At 35.2% G+C, this 23039-nt stretch overlaps 1 protein-coding gene and 1 long non-coding RNA gene across 9 annotated transcripts in view; one reads left to right on the forward strand and one right to left on the reverse strand.

Moving 5' to 3' along the window:
* Positions 1-23039, forward strand: part of LOC149776646 (RNA-binding motif, single-stranded-interacting protein 2-like) — a 437315-nt gene that overhangs the window by 57908 nt on the left and 356368 nt on the right. The gene's annotated exons all lie outside the window — the stretch shown is intronic.
* Positions 713-22337, reverse strand: LOC149776647 (uncharacterized). The gene is made up of 2 exons (XR_016416239.1): positions 22183-22337; positions 713-1562 (listed from the first exon to the last, which is right to left on the reverse strand). It is a non-coding gene; the product is annotated as an uncharacterized LOC149776647 (long non-coding RNA).

Consider the following 23039-nt stretch of genomic DNA (forward strand, 5'->3'; position numbering starts at 1 on the left):
ATTTAACAGCTTTACTCTTAGTACAGACAAACTCTTGGCTAGATGAAGATAAGTTTCATCGTGTCTTTTAGCATGCTTTTACAGATTATATAGAAACCCTCAACGACAGTTTAATTATATTCAGTTTTATTATGAACTTTTACTTTTTGGGTTCTAATAATAACTTCCATACTGACATCTGTGGTTTGTATGAAAGTTGTTATTGTGGAAATCAAACACATTATGTAATTAAAATCAGTAACAAAAGCACTAAGAGGCTCCAGCCAATGTGGGCATGTGAGAAAGCTTGCCAGTAGCTTCTCGTGGGTCGGTGGTTCTTTCCGGGGTTTTCCGGGTTCTTCCTCCACCATTAATACTGGCCGCCATGTATAGCCTATCGTGCTGAAAAATGGCGTTAAACCCCACAACAACAACAACAACAACTAAGAGGCTCATGTTTCATTTTAATGGAAGCTTGATTTAATGTAGTTGACAGTTCCAGGCATTTTATGCTCAAGTTAGTATTGGTGTTGACTGGGTCTCCAATATTTTTTCTGTTCTGAAGTACTGTTATTTTTTGTTACAGAGAGTTTCTGTGTATCACTTCAACTGATAACAAATCTTTTATAAAAAAAGAAGGAAAATAAGATGGGAGTGTGAATAAAAAAATCTTGTATCTCAGAAGAAGTCAAATAAGATTGGAGTATGAAGGGAAAAATCATATCAGCAAAAAAAGGATTTACTGTGTAATCTCCAATAATGATCGCCTCCCATAAATAATCTCTCAAATACAATCAGGCTTTGATTTTTCCTTCTCATCAATTGAGCAAGAATTCAAAATTCATTTAACATCATGAGTATTAACTTTTTTGCTTTTTCAAAACATTACATTTTCATTGGTTCTTAAATTCATTGATTGGTGAATGAGTCCTAATGTTGTAACAGAGGAATCATTACTGGTGGGGTTCATAAATTCATAGATTGGGGAAAGAGTTCTATTCTTGCCACAGAAGAATCATTGCTGGTTGGGTCCTTCAATTCTTAGAATGGGAATTGAATCCTGTTGTTGCCACAGAAGAATCATTGTTAATTAAATCCTTCCATTAATAGATTGGGGAGCGATTGGCATTGTTGCCATTCACATCAATTTATTTGTTAAATTCCAATGAAATAATATGCATTAATACTAAAATCTCTCAAATGAATATTTGTGTTAGACAGTGGAGGTTATTATTCTAATATATCAACAAACATTATTAGCACCCGACCCTATCACTTCCACTTTTCCCTAACTGTTCATCAAAATTTGACTCCCTCTTTCTCTGTCATGCCATTGTGTATACCATGATGGATATTTCTAGATCTTGTCCCTTGTCCTTAGTGAGCTATTTAGGGATGGGTTTAATGTGCTTTTTTGCAAAAGAGCATTATTATTCCACCTTCTGATTGATGGGCCCTGGGTGACAGTTCTAAGGCTTAGCCATTGTAGATGACTGACATCTTAAATCTGTCTGTATGGGTTCAAGTCTTGGGCTCGGTTGTGGGGTGGATCGTTTCTCCTTGCGGTTTGTCAGGTTCTTCTCCTGCAAAATATACTGTACTCCATGTATAGATTATCATGTGAAGAAGAATGACATTAAGCTTGTAACAACCATTATTTCTGATTCCTGTGAGGAGCAAACTTTGAAAACCAATATAATCAAGTGAGTTAGAGAGTTGCAACATTGACTAAAATTTCTGAATTTGTTTATAGTATATAATAATCAAATTAATGCCATTTATTCGAAATGATTAAAACCTCAACATTTCTCCTGGAAGTCTAAACTCCTGACCAAATTTTGTAAATCTCCTGATTTTTTTGAAGCAGAGTTCTATCCTTTTGTAACAGTGCTGTAGGGACCATTGATGTTACATAACCATCACAGTGTTGTAATGACCATTGATGTGATATAACCATCACAGTGTTGTAGGGACCATTGATGTGATATAACCATCACTGTGTTGTTGTTGTTGTTATAGGGTTTAATGCCATTTTTCACCACAAGATAGGCTATGCATGGCGGCCAGTATTAATGGTGGAGGAAGAACCCGGGAAAACCCCGGAAAGAACCACCGACCCACAAGAAGCTACTGGCAAGCTTTCTCACATATCCACATTTGCCGAGCCCGAGACTCGAACCCACACAGACAGAGGTGAGATGGCAGTGATACATGATGGAGAGCGCTTTAGGCCACTCGGCCACTCGGGGCCCCCCACCGTGTTGAGAGGCCATTGAGGTGATATAACCATCACAGTGATGTAGGGACTATTGATGTGATATAACCATCATTGTTGTAGGGACCATTCATGTGAAATAACCATCACTGTGTTGTAGGGACCATTCATGTGATATAACCATTATTGTTGTAGGGGCCATTCATGTGATATAACCATCACAGTGTTGTAAGGACCATTCATGTGATATAACCATCATTGTTGTAGGGACCATTGATGTGATATAATCATCAGTGTTGTAAGGACCATTGATGTGATATAACCATCACAGTGTTGTAAGGACCATTATGTGATATAACCATCAATGTGTTGTAAGGACCATTCATGTGATATAACCATCACTGTGTTGTAGGGACCATTCATGTGATATAACCATTGTTGTAGGGACCATTCATGTGATATAACCATCATTGTTGTAGGGACCATTCATGTGATATAACCATCATTGTGTTGTAGGGACCATTCATGTGATATAACCATCATTGTTGTAGGGACCATTCATGTGATATAACCATCATTGTGTTGTAGGGACCATTCATGTGATATAACCATCACTGTGTTGTAGGGACCATTCGTGTGATATAACCATCACTGTTGTAAGGACCATTGATGTGATATAACCATCACTGTGCTGTAGGGACCATTCATGTGATATAATGTTTCTAGTCTTTTATATAGTCCTATTGACTAGAATCCACATTTTAATAATTTTGCTGCTTCTGCAGTCAAACACAAAAGCAGAATCTTTACAGCACACTCACTCAAAATGAGCCTATGGACATTAATCCTTTGTTTCTTAAGTCCAGTTCTGGCCTGTGCAGGTGAGAAAACAACAGGTATGTGTTTATGTACATCAAATAAAGGCCCATTTACAGTACTAAATACAAGCTTTAGATACTGAAAATGTGAATGATATTACAGACAAGTTGTAGATTTAAGTGGCTCTAATTGGCATCAGTTACTTGCATATAGTGTTCAAGGAAATTTATATTTGATACTTAATGTAAACATTGATAATCTTTGCAAGTTCTCAGCAACATATTTAGTTTACATTTATGTTTTGTTGCGGAGGTTGAAAGTGAGTTGTGATCATAGATGTGGTAATTATTTATATATTAACAAATCATTGAGAAATTAAAGGTTCAGTTCAACATGAGACTCAAAGATTTCTACATTAGAAACTCTCATATTTGCTTCCTAAAACATTTTTTGTTTGCTTTACCAGCTCATGTTCATTTCCCATGCAGCCGACACAACACACATAACAACAATAGCAGTAAGGAAGCAGGCACTCAGGATAGTGCAGCTAAAGCAGTTACACTTTGATTGTGCATCCATGTCAACATGGGCTGTGAACTATGTGAACTATGTGAACTTTGTGAACTAATGTTCTTGAAAATTGAGACTCTTAGTTTGACCCAGGAACCCCCTACACATCACTGCTTCTTCAAGCAGAAAGATGTTGACCCTTGTTCCTCATTTGTACAAGGGTTGATATCCTTTAATCTAGGATTAAACTTTTATTCAAAATAAACTATTGCATAAGTTTATGTATCACCTTAAGTTTGCCATTTATGCTGTTTCTAATCATGACCTAAATTGGATCAAAATGATAGCACCAGCAGCAACAGTTTTTGTCAACCACTTTTATGTCACTGAATTAAGTTCACTTGACTAATTTCTTTATTTTAGTGAATCATTTCAGTTGTACTTTTTTTACTGAATTGTCATGTATGTGATGACAGTGTAAAGATGCACCAGTGATCAAGAAATGGTGTCACACAACATCAGTAGCTTCTAAATTGCTACAAACTGATGAACCACAAATTAGCAAAAAGCTGTAATTATGAGTGGAATAAATGAATATACTTTTATTACATATAACGTATTGTTAATTTAATTCTTACATGTATATCAATATTTATTTAGTTACCCATGGCATATAGTAAAATATGATTGTTTTCTTATTTGCCCTTATTTAGTTACCCATGGTCTATACATAAATAAATGTTTTTTATTTGCCCTTATTTAGCTACCAATGACATATCCATATAGCAAATTATGTTTTCTTATTTGCCCTTATTTAGTTACCCATGGCATATACATAAATGACTGTTTTCTAGTTGCCCTTATTTAGTTACCAATGGCATATACATAAATAAATGTTTTTTATTTGTCCTTATTTAGTTACCCATGGCATATACCTACATAAATGTTTTTTTATTTGCCCTTATTTAGTTACCCATGGCATATGCATAAATAAATGTTTTTTATTTGCCCATATGTAGTTAATCATGCATATACACAAGTTTTTTTCTCACTTATTTGCTGTTATTTATTTTGTATTTAAATGTGCACATGTGAATGCAAAGCTTTAAAAAAACGAATTCATTATGAATTAGGTCTGCTTTTAATATAAACCTTTTAAGATGTTCATCTTGATTACTGCTCTTCGGACATTTTTGAAAGGCACTAAAGGTTAAGACATACACAAGGAATTTAAGCTTTTGAAAATGTGCTTTTGGGAAACATGATGAAAACTGGTTACTGAAGAGAAAGTTAATGAAAATTCTAACTCCACCCCACCCCCTCTGGAACCCCATTTGATAGAAATAAAACAGTGAAAGGTGATATGATAGGGCTCAGTGATATGCAGTACACTTGTGAATGAAGAAGTGCAAAGGTCAGATTCTCCAAATCAGGTCAACTTCTGTTCTGCCAGACAGGTGAGGCTTGGAATTCTGTTTGATGTAAGCATGGGCAATTACCACTCAGCAGAAAAATAAAAATAGGCCAGATGGCAAGTGGAGATGTGCTGCCGATGAATTAATCTAAGCTCATGTAGCCATTTGCTTGAGAACAGGGGGTCAGTGGGTCTACCATATACATCCTTCTGTCTGTCATTTCATACTAACATCATAGACCCTTATCTCCAGGTTTATTATCTGATAATCTGGTTTTATGTTCACTGCAGACCAGTGAATATTATACAGAGGTTCTTAGTTTGTGTCTTTTTTTGGGTCTTTCTTTTAGTAAGAATGCACAATTGTTGCATCTAAAGCAGAACGAGGTTAAATCTCAAGTGGTCTGTGGTGGTGGTGGTGGTGTACATTTATGGTAGGCTTTATTTCATATTTTAATTGGAGTTTTTATTTCATGATGCCTTGATTTTTGGTCATCATTTTCAATATCTGATATAATGGCTGTTACTTTCCTTCTCATTTTGATTTGGCCTTTCTTCTTCTTGTTGATATATTCAATCGAAGAGAATTTTGTGGGAGAATTGTCATGGATGAACTACTATTTATAAATCAATAAATAATTCTTCTTCTTCTTCTTCTTCTTATTATTATTATTATTATTATTATCAAGGGTATGATACAGTGTTTTCAAGGGTATGATACAGTGTTTTCAAGGGTATGATACAGTGTTTTATGATGTAGATACATAATTTTCAGAGGGTTAAGCAGAGTTTTCAGGGGCAGGATATGTTCTCACGGGTTAGGTACAGTATTTTCAGGGATGAAGGGCAATAATTTGAAAGCTTTAATTGTTAAAAACAAGAATCTATTGTAAATGAAATGTTGTTTTATGAATTAAATTGAAAGCAGAATAATGTAGACTTAAATAATTCCAATGACTTAATCAACATATATGTATGTATGTATGTATGTATGTATGTATGTATGTATGTATGTATGTATGTATGTATGTTTTGTGGCACATCAAAACTTGAAAGGTTACATTGTGAGGAAAATGTAAGAAAACACCATAGTGGCTGGCCTGGTTTGGGCAGTACTTGAACCCACACTCATCCAGTTAGGAGTCCAACATGCTAACCACTGAGGGATCACATCCCTTAGTGCAAGTGTAAAGCTTTCTTTTTCCTTGCTGGGTCCCCAGGTATCCTGTAGTCTAAGGTGCCCTTCTTTTCAGATTATTCACATTTCACCTCAGCCTGTGTGCCTTGGGGTCACACTTCAGACAACTTGGGTATGTGAGAAAGCTTTCCACTGGATTTTTCTGGTCTCCTCTTGTTCTTCCAGCACCATACATACTGGTTGCCACGTATATCTTATCATAAGCTGAAAAATGGTGTTCAACCTAGAAACCCACAAACTCTTTCTGGCTGGGTCAGAGCACTTAAAGTTTTCCAGTTTATTTTCTGCAGTGTATTGGAATGTTTAATGATTCTAAATGTTGATAGATATTTGATTATGGGGATATATCAGTATGGCTGCTGAGTATTTACTTGATGCATGATATGACAATGGTATTCATCTACCTGATACATGCTATGGCAGTAATATGTATCTACTAGATACATGCTGTCTCAGTGATATTTATCTACTTGATACATGCTATGCAGTATGTATCTACTTGATAATGATGTCAGTGACATGTATCTACTTGATACATGGTATGTCAATGAGATGTATCTACTTGATACATGGTATGTCAATGAGATGTATCTACTTGATACATGCTATGTCAATGATATGTATCTACTTGATACATGCTATGTCAATGATATATATCTACTTAATACATGCTATGTCAATGATATGTATCTACTTGATACATGGCATGTCAATGATATGTATCTACTTGATACATGGTATGTCAGTGAGATGTATCCACTTGATACATGCTATGTCAATGAGATGTATCTACTTGATACTTGATACATGCTATGTCAATGATATGTATCTACTTGATACATGCTATGTCAATGATATGTATCTACTTGATACATGCTATGTCAATGATATGTATCTACTTGATAAATGGTATGTCAATGAGATGTATCCACTTGATACATACTATGTCAATGAGATGTATCTACCTGATACATGCTATGTCAGTGATATGTATCTACTTGATACATGCTATGTCAGTGATATGTATCTACTTGATACATGCTATGTCAATGAGATGTATCCACTTGACACATGCTATGTCAGTGGTCAGTGATATGTATCTACTTGATACATGCTATGTCAATGAGATGTATCTACTTGATACATGGTATGTCAATGATATGTATCTACTTGATATATGGTATGTCAATGATATGTATCTACTTGATACATGCTATGTCAATGAGATGTATCTACTTGATACTTGATACATGTTATGTCAATATGTTTCTACTTGATACATGGTATGTCAATGAGATGTATCCACTTGATACATGCTATGTCAATGAGATGTATCTACTTGATACATGGTATGTCAATGAGATGTATCCAGTTGATACATGCTATGTCAATGAGATGTATCTACTTGATACATGCTATGTCAATGAGATGTATCTACTTGATACATGCTATGTCAGTGATATGTATCTACTTGATACATGCTATGTCAACCTCCCTACTATCTTGCCTCTTTCGGCCCTCAAACTTTGTGTGGGTAGGCTGATATGTAAGTACATAGATACGTAGATACTTGGATAAGTAGGTACGTGGAAACGTCAGTGGAGCTATTTCTCCTTTCAAAATAGAGAAGCAACATAAATCTTCTGTCAGTTGTCCTACTGGCAACAGATCATTACTCTCCTCTCATTATGTCAGATATCGTTCTATCAGAATTCAAAAAGATACCAAAGGCTATTTGGTCAAGCTAAACATGGCAGACTATGAACAAACCTAGTTTCATAAGATTATTGTACTTCCCAATGGCTATTCCATCCTGACTCACATTAATATCACAGAAGACATTGGATGTGGAGGATGTGGGTTTGATCTCTGGCAGGTCATACCAAAGATGTCCAAAAATGGTACTAACAGCTGCCTCACTTGGCGCTCAGCATTAAGAGGTTAGTGTTAGAACTGGTCAGCCTGGTGTCAGGATAATGTGACTGGGTGGGACATGATGCTACATGTCTGCGTCATGATGCCCCAGTGCTAGACATCACTATATACTGTCACACTGCAGACATCGTAGAGATACGACTGAAACATTGTTAAAGCTAAATTAAGAATCCAAATCACACACACATTAATAAACAATAATTTTATACAAATAATTACTGGGCAATACATGTATGCAGTTGAGACTTACCTTATGCTGTATACAAGACTCCTATGAAGTCAAATCTCTCTCCCTTGGTGTCCCTCACTTTCCGACAAATGTACTTATACAATTGAATGAGAAATCTTGTATATAAGGAGATAAATTCTGGCTTGCTTCAGAAACCTTTATTAATTTCATGAGGTTAATTTCTTAAAAGCCTGAATTCTGTCTGTCCCCCCCCTCCCCCATTTAGCTTAGCCATTCATAATTACTTTTTTAACCGCCAAATTTTGTATCATTGAAGTCAGAATAATCCTCTCTAGTCTACCTTTATTAATAACTATTCTGGAAAATATCATTTTATGACACCTGTTGCAAATGGCCCATGACTTCCTAAAACTTTCCCTGGTTCATCTCAACTCTTGACATTTACAGCTATTTACCTTGCATTAATATTGCACTCTAGCTGAGCCGAGCAAGACCTAATTAAAATCCACTCATACTTCCCAACAGGAGACATTAATTATTACAAGTTGCCAATCTATAGTAAACCTAGCCAATACGTCAATCTTAATGGTTACATGTCACATTCAGACCACAACAGAAAGCACTCTCAAATTATTCTGCAGAAATTTTTCCTCAAAATTTTGCACCATTACAAATACTCAGTGTTTATACAATACCATAGGTACTCACTTATAAGTTGGGTAAAACTGCAAACAACAAAGATCCTGATCTTCCATAGCATAATGTGCCTGCTGATCAGGTTCTTTGTTGTTTATTCTACTGATTACTCCTAGCAAACTGCTCAGATCCAGATCTGCCTGCTCATTATGCAACGTAAGATCTGGGTCTCTGCAAAATAAATATAAAATAGAATGTGTAAATATATTGAATAGAGAGTGCTGAAGAGATCATAAAAATAATATTGTCTGAGCTTTCGTTTGTCCTGCTGTGACAAAATTAGTGCTTGCTTATGTTTGTTTTTTGTCTTATAATGAATGTATACAATTAACAAATCTTATGTGATGTATTACTTTCGCTTACTGCTTTTTATGATATGCTTGAATTATCAGAAGCTTCATACAGTATTGTAATCATTGAATTGGTGGGAGTTAATACTGTGTGTCAAATCAGATAGTTCATGCTTGTTACACACATATAAAGGTTTATATGTGGATATTTTTGGGTCATATTTTCTTCTTATGTGAAATTTGTTACTGGTTTATTGTCAGAAATGTGGTAGCTTAAGTCAGTAGTGATGTTTCCAGTGAACAATACATGCTGTGCTGAGTGTTAGGATGACTGTGTATATGCTCTTTCTCCACTTTTTTCTGTCCTTTTGTTTGGTTGTTTTTCTAACTAAAAAAGGGAACAAATCTGATTCATGGTTGCAGGAGAAACTTATTTATTAGGAGAATCCAGCATGACTTGGCAAAACTCTTGATGTTATCTGGGCTGTATATTATTAGCCTGCAGGGATACCCCAAACCTATTTTATATTAGACCCATTTTGCCTTTTGTAGAAAAATTTTCTTAAGTCAAAGAAGCAACTGACTGAAAATCTGGTTATCAGTAGGTACAGTACATCATTTCAGGTGACCACTCCAGTATCCTAGTGGTTAGAGTCTCTGCCTTGGATACGAGAGGTTGCAGGTTTGAACCCTGACAAAATCATTCCAAAGACTTATAATAATGGCACTAACAGCTGTCTCACTAGGCACCCATCACTAAGAGGTTTGTGTTAGGATTGGTCGGCCTGGTGTTAGGATCATGTGACTGGGCGGGACATCAATGCTACATGTCTGTAGCATGTGTGTTAGACATCACTATAAACTTCCACACTGCCGACATCGTAGCAATATGACTGATATTTTTTAGAGCTATGTTAAAAGCCAAATTACACACACACTCACTTTTGGTTGACCAATGAGAGGGCAGCTGTCCATTCAGCTCATTGCAACTACATTTAAGTGGGTGCAATCATGACCATTTTGACCTGTAGAGTGAGAAAATGGACATGTTAGATTTATAAATAGGTTGTAGAAGAAGGGAAAGAAGACTCATCTTTGTGGGATTATATTGTACACATTAGATTTATAAATAGGTTGTAGGAGAAGGGAGAGAAGACTCATCTTTGTAGTATTATAGTGTTCATGTTTGATTTATAAATAGGTTGTACAAGAAGGGAGAGAGGACTTATCTTTGTGGTATTATATTGTTCATGTATGATTTATAAATAGGTTGTACAAGAAGGGAGAGAAGACTCATCTTTGTGGGATTATATTGTACACATTAGATTTATAAATAGGTTGTAGGAGAAGGGAGAGAAGACTCATCTTTGTAGTATTATAGTGTTCATGTTTGATTTATAAATAGGTTGTACAAGAAGGGAGAGAAGACTCATCTTTGTAGTATTATAGTGTTCATGTATGATTTATAGGTCATTTATAGGTAGTCATGTGTTGCTCATGTGCTCCAAGCCGTAAATTTAAGCAACTTTTACCGGCAATTCTCTCATTTAAATATAATGTTATCACATACATAAGACTGTATTGGTCACATGACTTGAAAATAAGGTCATAATGAAGAGACCCGCCATCTTTAAAATACCATATATACTCACTTATAAGTTGGCTTCATCAGCAAGCCGCATAGACCCAGATCCACTGTTGCATATTGCATTAGCAGATTTAGGTCTATACAGTTTCTTAGAAGCAGTTAGTAGAACAAATGACATAGAGCCTGATCTGCCAGTGCATTATGCGATGTTAGATGAAGATCTATGATGCTTGCACTTGGACCTGACTCATATGGTACCTCTAGTGTTTTTAAAGTACATACCCCCACCACACCTACCCACCCCCACTTTTTTCAACCACCGATCCTCAGAATCATATGTGCCATTTGGGTGAAATCCTTGGAGTCCTAATAGACCTGGGAACAAAGAATAATTAGATATCTAACTTTGTCTTGTCAGGCCTATTTGGTGTGTATATGATTAAATTGTCTTGACAGGCCTATTTGGTGTATTTATGGTTAAATTGTCTTGTCAGGCCTGTTTGGTGTGTATATGGTTAAATTTTCTTGTCAGGCCTATTTCGTGTATATATATGGTTAAATTGTGTTGTCAGGCATATTTGATGTATTTACGGTTCAGTTGTCTTGTCAGGCTTCTCTTGGTGTATATATGGTTAAATTTTCTTGTCAGGCCTATTTGGTGTATTTATGTTTGGTGTGTATATGGTTAAATTTTCTTGTCAGGCCTATTTCGTGTATATATATGGTTAAATTGTGTTGTCAGGCATATTTGATGTATTTACGGTTCAGTTGTCTTGTCAGGCTTCTCTTGGTGTATATATGGTTAAATTTTCTTGTCAGGCCTATTTGGTGTATTTATGCTTTGTCAGGCCTGTGATATGTATATATGGTTCAATTGTTTTGTCAGGCCTGTTTGGTGTACTTATAGTTAAGTTGTCTTGTCAGGCCTATTTGATTTGTATATGGTTCAATAGTCTTGTCAGTCCTATTTGGTATATAGATAGTTAAATTGTCTTATCTGGCCTATTTGGTGTATATATGGTTAAATTTTCTTGTTAGGCTTGCGATGTGTATATATGGTTCAGTTGTCTTGTCAGGCCTATTTGGTGTATTTATGGTTAAATTGTCTTGTCAGGCCTCTTTGGTATATATATATATATATATATATATATATATATATATATATATATATATATATATATATATATTAGTTCAATTTTTTTGTCAGGCCTATTTGGTATATATATGGTTCAATTATTTTGTCAGGCTTATTTGGTGTATATATTTGGTTCAATTGTCTTGTCAGTCCTATTTGTTATGTATATGGTTCAATTATCTTATCAGGCTTATTTGGTATGTATATGGTTCAATTATCTTGTCAGGCTTATTTGGTGTATATATGTGGTTCAATTGTCTTGTCAGTCCTATTTGGTATGTATATAGTTCAATTGCCTTGGCAGGCCTATTTGTTATGTATATGGTTCAGTTGTCTTGGCAGGCCTATTTGGTATATACATATGGTTCAATTGTCTTGTCAGGCTTATTTGGTATATATATGGTTCAATTGTCTTGTCAGTCCTACTTGGTATGTATATGGTTCAATTGTCTTGTCAGTCCTATTTGTTATGTATATGGTTCAATTGTCTTGTCAGGCCTATTTAGTATATATATATGTGTGGTTCAATTGTCTTGTCAGTCCTATTTGGTATGTATATGGTTCAATTGTCTTGTCAGTTCTATTTGTTATGTATATGGTTCAATTGTCTTGTCAGGCCTATTTGATGTATTAATGGTTCAATTGTCTTGTCAGTCCTATTTGTTATGTATATGGTTCAATTGTCTTGTCAGTCCTATTTGATGTATTAATGGTTAAATTGTCTTGTCAGGCCTATTTGATGTATTAATGGTTCAATTGTCTTGTCAGGCCTATTTGATGTATTAATGGTTCAGTTGTCTTGTCAGGCCTATTTATTATGTATATGGTTCAATTGTCTTGTCAGTCCTATTTGTTATGTATTAATGGTTCAATTGTCTTGTCAGGCCTATTTGATGTATTAATGGTTAAGGGGTCCAGGTTCATAAGGTCATCTTTATTTTTCTAATGTATTGTTTTTGAAAGTACAGGTATGTTAAATAGGTCACCTGGTTATTTGGTTCCTTCAAGCTAAGTTAGAAGTTTTCTCATATATTGTATCCATCAAGCTGTGTTAAATAAATCATAGATTGTACATGCTGAGCAATATCATGGATGGAAATTAGGTCTGGTGTAAATCAGATGTACATGCTGAGCAATATCATGGAGGATGGAAATTAGGTCCGGGTTAAATCATAGATTGTACATGCTGAGCAATATCATGGATGGAAATTAGGTCTGGGTTAAATCAGATTGTACATGCTGAGCAATATCATGGATGGAAATTAGGTCTGGGTTAAATCGGATTGTACATGCTGAGCAATATCATGGATGGAAATTAGGTCTGGGTTAAATCAGATCGTACATGCTGAGCAATATCATGGATGGAAATTAGGTCTGGGTTAAATCATAGATCGTACATGCTGAGCAATATCATGGAGGATGGAAATTAGGTCTGGGTTAAATCAGATCGTACATGCTGAGCAATATCATGGATGGAAATTAGGTCTGGGTTAAATCAGATTGTACATGCTGAGCAATATCATGGATGGAAATTAGGTCTGGGTTAAATCAGATTGTACATGCTGAGCAATATCATGGATGGAAATTAGGTCTGGGTTAAATCATAGGTTGTACATGCTGAGCAATATTATGGATGGAAATTAGGTCTGGGTTAAATCATAGGTTGTACATGCTGAGCAATATTATGGATGGAAATTAGGTCTGGGTTAAATCATAGGTTGTACATGCTGAGCAATATCATGGAGGATGGAAATTAGGTCTGGGTTAAATCATAGATTGTACATGTTGAGCAATAACATTGTTGGAAATTCATGTAGTCATCAGGCAAGAGATGACATTATATTTCATATTTTAATATCATGCCTCTGTAGTAATGCCTAATTTGATGTAACTGCGCTATGGGGAATTATTCACAAGCAAGAGGGTTTTCTTTTCTATTTTTAATGGAACTCTGATACCTCTAGTTCTTCATGCTATCTCCCTGCACTCAATCAATCAATCAAATTAGGATTAAAGTCGCTTATGCAAACTTAGTGCCACTATGGCATCACATTTATGTGGGTATTTTGCACTTCTTAATTGAAGAAATGTCTGAGCATGGAAGGGAGAAAAGGGACCTGGCAGGGGGCAACAATAGCCAACAGGAACGTACCTGAAATGCCAAAACCTACTCTGAATCAAATTGTCCCAGTTGAAAATTATCGGGAATCCTTATAACCAATTCTGTATTAGCCACAATCGTAATTAGAGGCAATTAGAGGCACATTTAATCAAAGTTTCAAATTTTTCTATTGTCATAAGTTTAAAATTTAATGTACTAAGCGTACATAAAATTACTAAAATTTGTCTTACTTAAATGTAGCCAAAGTGACTATAGTAAATTTCTGTCAATATTAGTTGTTAAAAAATAGAATAGATTTTGAACAGTCACCAAAGGATCAAACTTGTTTTGTAAGTTCAATCAAATCGGGTTTCTAAGCCAGAGTAGAAACCCTTAAAGTAAGAGGCATTTGTTTAGTAATAGCCCTTACAAGGGCCTTAGGATGGTAATCTAAAAGACAAGCGGTTGTCTACTTTGTCCATGATTTCCACTGCACTGCATGGTTCTTTACGTCACTGTTCGGGGAATACCTCTAACCCGTGTAATGCAGTCAGATGATTTGAGACTTCCTGCACTTACTTACTTAGCTTAAATTATTGTGGTTTTCACACATCTGTGCATGCACCACTGCTTTATGCCTGCAGGCTATTTAATTACTCCTGGGGGATGGAATTGGAGCCACTACCACCAGAGATTTGTGTGCCCAAAGAGCACTTTTTAATTGAAGCCATCAGGTAATGGGACAAATTGGAAGTCCTTGACTACCTGAATGGAGGGCTTAGAATGAGTGGGAATAGACCCAACACACACTCTTATTTTTCATGTCCATATCCACTGAGCAGGGTAAAGTATATATGAGTGGGAATAGACCCAACACACACTCATATTTTACTGAATTTTCAGTATTGTTATGGGTGTGCACTGCACGCTTATTGATTTTGATGTCTGACCGTAGCAAGGGAGGCGAGGGTGGGAAGGTTACATTCCGGTTCACAGGTCAGTGCTCCTAGACTCCAGGGTATATGGCCTAAAACATGTCATCTTGTACAATTTGGAATAAGACTTTGTACTGTTTTTTATTTGAGGTTTTTAGGATTAGGTTGGAGAGGGGTACCTAAAATGACAGCATTGTTGTATGACTAAGTTTTGCCACCTTGTGTGGCTGGTCCTGATGGTCCTGGACTTTAGACCACCTTATATGTTGTATAAAGTTTGGGGTTATTTCTGTGTCATAATAAGATATTTTTAGTTTGTGGCCTTGTGCTGCAGGGCCTGGTGGTCTTTGGTGTTTAGACCACCTTATACGTTGTATAAAGTTTGGGGTTATTTCTGTGACATAATAAGATGTTTTTAGTTTGTGGCCTTGTGCTGCAGGGCCTGATGGTCTTTGGTGTTTAGACCACCTTATATGAGCTAATTTTGGGTCTTACTTTCCTAAAATGACCATTAGTTTGGCACCTTGTGTGGCAGGACCTGATGGTCATGGGTGTTGGACCACCTTATTAATTTTGGGTCTGTTCAGTGTTTAATGAAGAGCCCTTGTCAAAATTATAGCTGTCACCTTCAGGCTAGAGTGTGTTTATAGCTGGAGTATTATAATATTAGAGTTCATACAGAGTATTAAATTGGAGGTTCATATGGGTTTAATTGTAGGAAATAGTAGAAGGAAGTGGGAGATGGATAATGTTAAAAATTTTTTTTTTATTTTATAAAAATAATAGTTTTAAGACACCTAATCTTATTTTGATCCCTATACAGATTGGTTATTTTTGAGTAGACATATATCTTTGCCAAGTGTTTGGGTCAAATTTGACAGGTCAAAGATGTCAAGTCTTATTTTAATTCATATTCTGGGTATGTGGGTCAAATTTGACATGTCAAAGATGTCAAGTCTTATTTTAGTTCATATTCTGGGTATGTGGGTCAAATTTGACATGTCAAAGATGTCAAGTCTTTTTTTAATTCATATTCTGGGTATGTGGGTCAAATTTGACATGTCAAAGATGTCAAGTCTTATTTTAATTCATATTCTGGGTATGTGGGTCAAATTTGACATGTCAAAGATGTCAAGTCTTATTTTAATTCATATTCTGGGTATGTGGGTCAAATTTGACATGTCAAAGATGTCAAGTCTTTTTTTAATTCATATTCTGGGTATGTGGGTCAAATTTGACATGTCAAAGATGTCAAGTCTTATTTTAATTCATATTCTGGGTATGAATTTAACTTATATTTTGTTTGTTACTTATTAACAAATAAATAATTTTAAGAGACCTAATCTTATTTTGATCCCAATCAATTTGGTTATTTTTTATAAGACAGATATCGTTACAGAGTGTTCAGGTCAAGTTTGACTTGTCAAAGATATCATGCCTTATTTTAATGCCTATTTTAGGTATGGATTTAACTTCTATTTTGTTTGTTAGTCCTGACTTATGGATGAAGTTAATTATGTTAACATATGTGGAGTTTATATTGGGGTTTTTGATTTTAACATGAATTCTAGGTATGTAACAGGGGATCCAATTTTATTTTGCTCCCGTTTGAATTTAGATTTCTGTTTCCTGAGCTTTTGGCAGTTGTTGAAAATGTGACCTAAATCTTCTGGTCTGATTGTGGCAGTGGAAGCAATTGATGTTGGAAGATTTAGGTCCTATATGCTTTCCAAAACTGCTGGCCAATTTTGTTTTCCCAGTGAGGATTCTATTAATGATCTTTTGATCAGAGTTTTTGACTTTAGGTGGCTTCCTAGTTCTGTCAATATCTTTCTGAATTGAAAATAGTTTCCGACCTTTGGTGTTTTGGTTCCAGTGTTCTTGCCATTTGCTGTTGATGTAGGTTTTCACTATACTGATTAATTCGCTGACACTGTACTTAATGTTAGTGGGTTTGGGGTTATTTAGTTTTCGTTTCACTACTTTGTCATCTGGTTAAATTTCTTTAATGTCAATGTGGGATGGGATCCACATGAATTCTACTTTTTTTGTTGGTTGTTATATAGTGCTTTGAATAGTAAGTAGGTCTGGCTAAGGTAGTTTTCTCTTGATTTTAGTATAGTTAGCTAATATAGAGGAAATGACTCTAATCAAGACACTTATTATTACTTTGTTTTTAATGTTGTTTTCTTTGATCCACTTGAGTGCTTCCAAAATGGCTTAGAATTCTACTGTATTGATAGAGCAGTGGTCGGGTAGTCTGTTAGGGGTCTTCAGAGAGAGCATTCCCTAAAGACCTTTTCTAGAACTAAACTTCTGGTCTGATTGTGTTAGGTGCAGTCCCTTTATCTAACTCTAATCTACATATCAAAATGCACCAATTCTAAATTATGTGATCCAAAATAAAGTCATATATGTACTCTCCACACATGCTCTTTTCCCACTGATACTGTATGTTAGAATTTCCTAAAATAATATATTAAGTAGGAAATTACTTGTAAAGTTTATCATTATGAGCAAATTAATTCAAAATTAAACTATAACTACTGAACTCTATTTTAAGCACTTTATACCTACTAAAAGAGATTCAAATTTCCTTTCAACTGGTCACTGATTTTAATGTTTAAGTATTAAGGCAAACTTGCTATAATTGATTATAATTAGCTTGACCAACACATAATCCAGCTGTCATACTGACTTCTTTGTTTCAATTTCTCAGCTAGCACTGTAACTTGACACCATTGCATTATAGTAGCTGCTGATAATATGGTATTCACCCAGAATCTCAGACTCTGAATTTGACAGTGACTAATACTATTATTAAATTTATGGAGAGAATTTAGAAAATGTATGCACAAATATATCTTCTCTTCTAAAACTTGTAAAAATACCATAGCACCTGAAATGACTACATTTAGCCCTATAATACCTCCACCATTTATATGTCACATACAGCTAGTATTAGACATGTCTGTCCTTCCCTGTACCTACATCTGGCTGTTATTATATGTGTAACTATTGACACATCTTAAAATGGACTGGCTTGAAATCTGACATTAGTGTGTGTGTAACTATGGACACATCTTAAAATGGACTGCCTTGAAATCTGACATTAGTGTGTGTGTAACTATGGACACATCTTAAAATGGACTGCCTTGAAATCTGACATTAGTGTGTGTGTGTGTAACTATGGAAACATCTTAAAATGGACTGGCTTGAAATCTGACATTAGTGTGTGTGTGTGTGTGTGTGTGTAACTATGGACACATCTTAAAATGGACTGCCTTGAAATCTGACAATAGTTGTATGTGTGTGTAACTATGGACACATCTTAAAATGGACTGCCTTGAAATCTGACATTAGTGTGTATGTGTGTAACTATGGAAACATCTTAAAATGGACTGCCTTGAAATCTGACATTAGTGTGTGTGTGTAACTATGGACACATCTTAAAATGGACTGCCTTGAAATCTGACATTAGTGTGTGTGTGTGTAACTATGGAAACATCTTAAAATGGACTGCCTTAAATCTGACAGTAGTTTTTTGTGTAACTATGGACACATCTTAAAATGGACTGCCTTGAAATCTGACATTAGTGTGTGTGTAACTATGGACACATCTTAAAATGGACTGCCTTGAAATCTGACAATAGTTGTATGTGTATGTAACTATGGACACATCTTAAAATGGACTGCCTTGAAATCTGACATTAGTGTGTGTGTGTGTAACTATGGACACATCTTAAAATGGACTGCCTTGAAATCTGACATTAGTGTGTGTGTAACTATGGACACATCTTAAAATGGACTGCCTTGAAATCTGACATTAGTGTGTGTGTGTAACTATGGACACATCTTAAAATGGACTGGCTTGAAATTTGCCATATTAATGACAAGCAGTAAACATGTCAATATTGTTCTGTCATCATAAAATGACTCATCTTGCAAGAGTATTGCCCCCTTTTCATTGTAGATGTATATGCCATAGATATAAATATTTATGTGTACAACTAGTCACACAGCCTTAGATGAATTGCCATAAACATTTGTAGTCACTATAGACATCAGGTGAACTTACTTTGAAGAATTGGGCGGTGGGGGGAATCTTTATTTTAAGTTCATACATCCATCTGCCAAAATTATTGCTTAGTTTAATCATACCACTCATTCTACCATAGGTGGGGTGTGTGAATGGAGGGTTGTGATGGCTGTGGCATATGTGTCATGTTCACACATTTCTAGTTTTCCAAATATATTTAGATTGGTATGTGTTTGCCTTAGCAAATACTGGTACTTTTAATTGTATATAGTCATCAAAGGGATCAATATACATGTACTACAAAGTTGTATGGAAATGAAAGCATTTCAAAATGCCTGTCGGAATATGTTCAGTTGCTTGTAGAGAAGTCAAGACTACAATGTATTCTTTTTCTTCATAGGAATGCTAATGCATCGGTGTTAGGAGAGTTGCTGGTACAATTTTCCACAGAGCTTAATTGGCTCTGAATATGCTAGAACATCTAGACCTGTCTGCCCTCAGAGCTGTTGACTGAATAAATGAGAAAAATGGAAGAACTGATAAAAATTTGGCTTTTATCTGTAGATCAAACACAGTGTGATTCTTTTAGTTATTGTAGGTTTATAATCTTGACAGGAGGCCAAATGGGGTCTGTATTTTGTATCAAACATGGGGTCTGTATATTTTATAACAAATGGGATCTGTATATTTAGCTCTATTGGTGATAGACCAGAGCAGCTTATAGGATGGTCTTGCATCTGTCATCTGTCTGTCTGTCTGTCTCCATTAGCAAGTTTGTTATCAATATAGGGTTTTCACTAAATGATTTATGATATCTATTTAACCCAGAATGAAAATGGTGTCTAATTTCCAATATGGCACCATAGCAACCATCTGGAAAATTTATGATTATGGATGGTTATATCAACATCTGGATTTCATCAAAAGACTTTTTATGATGTCTGTTTTGTCCTAAAGGAAAACTATTCCAGTCTGACATCCATGGTGGCTGATACAGTGACCATCTTAAAAATCTACATGGATGGTCATTTTGAAATGGAATTTTTACTAAAAGACTTCCTATGAGATGTAGCTTGTCACATCCAATATGGCCTTCATGGCAGTCATCTTGAAAATCTGACATGAACAGAAAGTCATATTGATATCAGGGTTTTAAACTAAAGACTTCTTATGATGTCCAGTTGATCTGATATAAAAATGGTACCAATCTGACATCCAATATGACTGCCACAGTGGCCATCTTGAAAATCTTGTAATGGCTACTCCTCCAACATTACTGGTCTTAGCTACATTAGATTTTCACTGAAAACTTAGAATCTGATTCCAATATGTGACTATCCTGATATTCTTGTTTTTGCTACTCTCCATAAATTGATTTTTTTTACAATGGCTCTTATGGTATCTGCTTGGTCCTAAATGAAAATGACAAACCCTCAATATGGCCACCATGGTGGCTATCTTGAAAATAGTGTTGTCTCTACTCCTGGATGGTTATATATCGCTACATGGTTGTAAGTGAAAATGGAGCCATTGTGGCAGTGACAATGACTGTTTTAAAGATCTTGTTGTCAGTGTTGTCACCTTGAATGGATGATCATTATGGTGTGGTGTGTTCTGCAAAAGACGATTGCATGTATGACACTCCCTCACAAGAAGTATGTTATCAGAAAACCATGATAATTAGCATAGCCATTGCATGTATGACACTCCCTCACAAAAAGTACGTGATCAGAAAGCCAAGAGTTGACATGATAATTAGCATAGCCATTGCATGTATGACACTCCCTCACAAAAAGTATGTGATCAGAAAGCCAAGAGTTGACATGATAATTAGCATAGCCATTGCATGTATGACACTCCCTCACAAAAAGTATGTGATCAGAAAGCCAAGAGTTGACATGATAATTAACATGGCCATTGCATTTATGACACTCTCAAGGGGTCAATGATCAGATTACATAAGACTTGTACATAAGCCATGAATGAAATTTCTTAAGACTTGTACATAAGCCATGCAGGAATTGTACATAATTTATGCAGGAAATTACATGAGACTTACACATAAGCCATGCAGGAAATTACATAAAACTTGTACATAAGCCATGTGGGGAAATTACATAAGACTTGTACATAAGCCATGTGGGGAAATTACATAAGACTTGTACATAAGCCATGTGGGGAAATTACATAAGACTTGTACATAAGCCATGTGGGGAAATTACATAAGACTTGTACATAAGCCATGCAAGAAATAAAATGCAGATCATGCATACAAAAATTAAAACCCATGTCATATTCTAAGACCCATTACATACAAAAACCACACAACAGACATAGCACAGAAAATACATGTTATGTAACATTACAAACTTAAAGTTTATAATCTGTGATGATGAAATAAATGACATGACATATATCTCACTGTATGACATCACATCATACATGTAAATACATCGACACATTTACCTGATACAATATTATAATTATATTCACTCCCTGAGTTAAGTTTCTCACGTAATAATTTATTTTTGTGCTATGTTCTTTTCAAGTGATATTTGTTCCAAGATGTTTTAAAAAATCAGTTGATTTGCAATGTAGAAGTCTAACTGCATACAATTTGCAAGTTGCTAATCTGTGGTAAAAGAACACAGTTGAATTGCACATGAGAGTGTATCAGATTTCACAGACTGGTACTAAAATCTCACATGTTTTTCAGATCTCTCTGACTGGTACTCAACTGCTACTAAGCATTAAAAGTTACTTGAGTACATCGGTACTTATCTAGCTAAGACCAATCAAGCTCTCTGAAGTTTGAAGGTAAATAATTTGGCACAAGCCGTATAGATCCACTCAGTCAGTTAATCTTGTTACCTTGAAACTTAAATAAACAGAAAATTTGAGGCAGTCTTAAGATTCCCCCACTTTTACTAATGATTGGTATTTAAAACTTGTTGGAAAAATGCAGATAAAAATATTCTTTGTTTATTTCCTTGCACACATGCCAAAATTCCTGTCACACAGATTTAAAATTTAATTACTACAAAGAATTATATCAATTTAGGACCAGTGGAGAACAATTTGTTCTCAGGTGCAATGCTTTGGCATAATATATTTATGTAATTTAACAACTTCACTTACCCAATATTTAAGTTTTTAAAACATTTTGAGACGTTCCCTCGCAGCATCAGAGAAAATCAACTGACCTTGTTACCTCCCCTTTCTCACAGATGCATGTAATTTCAGTGTCAGTCAGATGCAAACAGATGCTGATTATAGAAATGTAACCATTGGAATCAATCCTGCTTCCATGATTGAGACTGATTTTCCAGCTCATTTTGACTTCTGTGGAAGACAAAGGGAGGATGGAAAATTAGCTTAATGATAAACCAGTCTAACATCCTGACAGGTTTGCTATCATTCAATCAGGAAATACTTTATCTTCCTGATTGCCCTTATCACAAGCAGCTAACTTGTTTAAAAGCTGTTGCCTACAAAACCAGCCAAACATTCCTAGGAAGAAATGAGAATCTGACGGATATCCTGTTATAATTACAGTTTGCAATAAAGCTTTGAATTACTTATTTTTCACGATAAAAAAAATATGAAATAATTTTATCTTTATTAATATTTAGGAAGGCTTCATTGAAGACTTCAGACTTGAAGAAAGTTGGAATGGTGAGCTAATGCAAAGTAACTGTCAAAGGACATTTATCCATTTTGAATAAATATTTTCATACAATAGTCATTATTTAGTTTTAACATTATGGAGAACCCCAAAAAAATATTAACATTATAGCTTTAATTTCATTGAATACTAGACATGTTTTCAATTATTATGAAGTAAAAGGACATATATCCAGCCTTCCATGCACACCCACAGTGAAGCATGCAGATTTCTTTTCAGAGTAACTCATATATGTAGGACAAATAAATTATAAGATGTTTGTTGAACAAAACCGATAACTAAAGTAGCATTTTATGTGTGTGACTAAGAA

This window comes from Sinohyriopsis cumingii, chromosome 18 (genome assembly GCF_028554795.1).
Source record: "Sinohyriopsis cumingii isolate HCF-2022 chromosome 18, ASM2855479v2, whole genome shotgun sequence".
Classification (NCBI taxonomy): Eukaryota; Metazoa; Mollusca; class Bivalvia; order Unionida; family Unionidae; genus Sinohyriopsis; species Sinohyriopsis cumingii.